The sequence below is a fragment of the Alosa alosa genome, chromosome 11 (assembly GCF_017589495.1).
Source record: "Alosa alosa isolate M-15738 ecotype Scorff River chromosome 11, AALO_Geno_1.1, whole genome shotgun sequence".
Taxonomy (NCBI): domain Eukaryota; kingdom Metazoa; phylum Chordata; class Actinopteri; order Clupeiformes; family Clupeidae; genus Alosa; species Alosa alosa.
The window spans coordinates 12,938,016-12,942,601 of record NC_063199.1 but is presented as its reverse complement, the minus strand read 5'-3'; positions in this window follow the sequence as shown (position 1 = coordinate 12,942,601).

Below are 4,586 nucleotides of genomic sequence, written 5' to 3'. Positions count from 1 at the left end.
GTCAAGAGAATGACACGTGTACAGAGTATTAAAATGAGCGACGTGATATGCCTCGCATTGATTGGTTCCTCCGCACGTGTAGACTTATCCTAGTCACGTTTGTTTGGTAGCCATAGGGAGGGAAAGTGAAAACCAGCGCCCCAAGTGGTTGCGTTCCTATCGAAGAACAGCTCCAATGTTAAGACCCATAGACCTATTTTTTTTAAAAAAAATACTGTGAAGCCAAATCAGCGATCTTATCCACCAAAAATATTTTTCAGTGTCTATACAGTAATAATCTTCTAACTGTGAAAATGTCAGACCATATTTTGCCTTATTTAAAAAAATCGAAATTGCTCCTTTTGTTTCATAAACTAACTACAAAAAAGCCACGTGACTTTACCCTTCGACGTTACTCATGGTAGCATGGTTTATTTATTAGCCTGGTTAGCATTGCCACTTAACACTTACTGCCAGCTCTTCATGTGAGTAGAAGCACAACACCAGTTATCCAGACATAAAGGTTATCACCACGCGGTTTACATCACCTTCCGTTATTACAAAAATATGTAAGCCAGTTAAGCAAATTGCTGTATTGATCTGTTAGAGATTAAGCGCCCAAACCTGTGACGTCACATGCAACTGTAGTTTGTTATCACCATGTTACGACAAAAACGCAAAACAATTCAACTGATCCTAAAAATAAGATATGACCACTTGAAGCAATAGAGGTGACCCCAGTGCCTAACATATGGAAGGCATTAAATTAAGATCCCAATGTGCATCGAGATATATTTTTTCTAAAAAAAATCCCATCCCCTCCGCTAAACTCTAGGAACGCAACCACTAGATGGCGATGAGATTACTTTCCCTCCCTATGGCTGTAAAGAAACGGTAGAACTAGAAAAGTGAAATTTCACTGTGAAGGCAGCAGTAAAATAAAACCCAACAAACACTTTAGACGGCGGAATCTGTGGTGGCAATGTCTAACCCTATAATAAAGCATTGTGTATTGAGTGCTTGAGGATTTTATTTTTCAGTGACCGTCACCTTTAGGCTACTTGAACACACATGGTTTCAATGCATAACCTACATTTCACACACTTTTGAAATGGGCCTAATTTGTTTGTAAAGGGATTATAGCCTGTGTTTAAATGTTGGATATCATTGCAAAAACTGCATCATGCCAGAAACAGCTTAGGCTACTTAGAAACATGTCTTGATAATTTTGTTAATTTCACCTGCAATTTAAGCACATTGAATTAAAACACAGTGGGTCAGTGAACAGGCCTCAAGTCCACATGTCTTCATGAGTCATTTGTCAGTAAAAAAGGTATGCTACTTAAAAAGTAGCCTAGTTCCACTCCCTCAGTGGAAGCCTACTTATTCAGGGTGTTGTGTCTTGTCTTAGTTCTTTTTTAGGTGTAAGCATCAATTATATGAATGCCTGCTTGACATAAAATAGACTAGGCCTATGCCTCTTGTAAATATAGCCTACATCCCCCCTGCAAATTAGGCTAGGGTACTTTCCTTTCTGTAGTTTATGTCGTAATTATTTACACATTTGTTTGGTTCTGTGGTCTCATTATATAGGAAGGATCGGATGACAAACGTAGGCTGACTTTTAATGGTCTCTGCCAAACCATGTTTTTTGAGAAACCCCTGCTACAGCTTGCACAATCTGCACGATCTGCGGTTATCCTACTTGTTTTTTTTTTTTTCAGCTCTCAGGTGCAGGCTGCCACCACTAGAGAGTGCTATAAGCCTGCATTCTGATCCTTCATAGACCCTGAGCCCCTCAGTGAGAGGCACTAAACGAAGTAATTACCCTGAATGATCCTAATAAAGCTTATGTCGTTGAGCTATCCAGTAGTCTATTTATGAATATGTCTACAATCAATATGTAATACAGTAATATAATTTAGAGTTTGATTCAATAACATCAAACACCTTTTAGGCCTACAGTCTACCTTTCTATTTTGGGAACATTGTTGATATAAACAATTGTTTTGACTGTAATATTGGGCATTCTCCTCCAATCAATAACCATGCGTGAAGGAACATCAAGGGGTCCAATATTTTACAGCTTTCCAGAGTACCAAGGCAATTTTGGATATATGGCTTTGGATCAATAATGTTAAGCCTTGACTTAACTTGGGACAATTCCAGACAGTTGTTTTGAATGGTTTGATAAAACACATGGTGTTATAAGCTTAAAAATCAATCATTGACAAAACTGAGGAGAACTTGCTGACAAGCAGAAACCAGCAATTCTAAACTCCAATATTCTGGATATATGTGATATGACAGTGGTTTTCAGCAGCCTCCTTTTATAACTCCAGGCTATAGCAGACATAGATTTAGTGGTAAGGTGAATATGACGAATTGTATATAACCAACAGTGTTCACAGCATTATTATACAGCCCATACTGGTAGTATTTATGTATGTTCAACATCACTTATAACATAATAAATGATAAGGATGAGAATATGTTTCTTCTCTGAATTTGTTACTTGCAAACAATTTAGGGTTTCGGATGAATCTGGTTACAAAAGGTCTTGATAACTGAGCGACAGTATTGCAGTGAGTACACAATGCATGCTACTCACTTAATGAGACCCCTGCTCTGAAAAATGCTAGCAGAATGGCTGAAACTTAGAATTCGGCTATACAGTAAAATGTATTTAACACAATTAGAATGGTACAGCTTATTGTCCAGCTGGAAAAATGAAACATTGCAGAGCATATTACTGTTGTGCGGAACAGCTGTAAGTCTTTCAGGGCCAGTGTATGGTCATTTAACACGCTTCGGGACTATGGGCTGATTGGCTGATGAAAGCTGCCTACCAGTGGAAGTCCATGTCATAGCCCCGCTCTTACTTTCATTGGATGTTTACCTCACAGCTAAGCCATCATCATCTCCCAATGGGCCACAATACACACCCACAAGAGTGCTTGGAAAGTGCACTTCTGTGGAAAAGAAGCACTGAACTCTGTGACAAACATATTGTACGATATACCTTAAAAGTATGAGCATGTTGACATGATCTGTACAGTACATTGCATTTGTAGGCTACATCCGTTTCTAGGTTATGCTTGTTGCTTTTAAAGTCAGAATCACAGTTAGGATGCCACTGTCTCATTTAACACCATTTTGAACACCATGCTGCCTGGAAACAACATTTTCTCACTTCTCAGTACTTTTTCTCAACACTCCGATAACACTTGTCATATCTAAAATGATTGATGTTTGACACAGTTTTTGTTCGTCTCAGGAGTTAAAGCCGAACTTTAGACAATTTTTTCCCACGAGCAGTTCTAAGCTTGCAGAGCTCAAGCTAAGCTATCTGTCTTTTGATCTGGCAGTAATCAGTTGCTGGACTCAGCCAGCTGATATTCAGGGCTTTTTTGGCAATCATGCCAGCAGGGCACCTCAATTACATTGCCACTGAGCTGTTTTATTGAGTGAAATGCTCTGTGGAGACCATTGAGGGACATCAGTGAAGCGTGGAAATCACCTCAAATATCTATGGTCACCTGAGCTTGCAGTCTGTTGCTTTTTCCCACTGAAAGCCCTTTTGGCATATGGCATAGACTTTGCCTATAGGTGTTTAAGAGGGATAGAGCACATCACGGTCAAAAGCTACCTCATGAGCAGAGGAGAAACAATCATTGGTTTATTTAGCTGAGTGTACAATAGATTGCATGACACATCAAGGTTTGAAGTGTTTGTTAGACTGAGGGCTGAGCTCAAAGTGTTTCTCATCCAAACATGATTTATGCATTTGAAAAGCCAGGGGCTAAGAGTTTGAAGAACTGATGCACATGACACACACACATACATGTGTGTCACACATACACACACACACACACACACACACACACACGCACACACACTGGCACACACACACACACACACACACACACACACACACACACACACACACACACACACACACACACACACACACACATAAAGAGGGCGGCGCAGATGGTGTGCAGACTCCTAAGATGACTTGCAGCAGTGCGCTCAGAAAAGCGGCAGTTCTGTGACTCTGAGATAATGGTCTGTTGATTAATGAAGCTTTTTTTGTGGGGATGGTGAACCATCTGGAGCAGGGGCAGAGTAATAGGTCTACATCCGCTCCTGGGGAAGCTGTGGTCCTGTTCAGCTTGGATGAAATCTCAAGGCCTTCTCTGGTTCAGCCTGTCCAGCAGCAGGCTCTCCCTCTAACTGACTGATGGCAGAGACACTCAGATTCAGGCTCAGGCATCAGCAGGCAGGGGTGGAGAGGAGGAGAGTGAAATCACTTGCCAGAGACCGCACATCTGCTTCTCCATCTTGCAGCAGTTATTAATATACTTTTGTGGAATATTTACACTTCATTAAGATCCAGCTGTTCAGTATGAGTCTGTTCTTTCACTTTTGTTATGCATGTGACATATAAAGTATGTAAAATGTAATTCTGCTATACCACGCTGAGGCTGTATATAGCTGTCTGGTAGGCCTAGTCTATGACCACAAAAATATCAGATAGAATAAGTTGAGTTGAAGTTGTGTATTGGTGTTTAGACTACAACACAGAAAACATGAATATAAAAGAA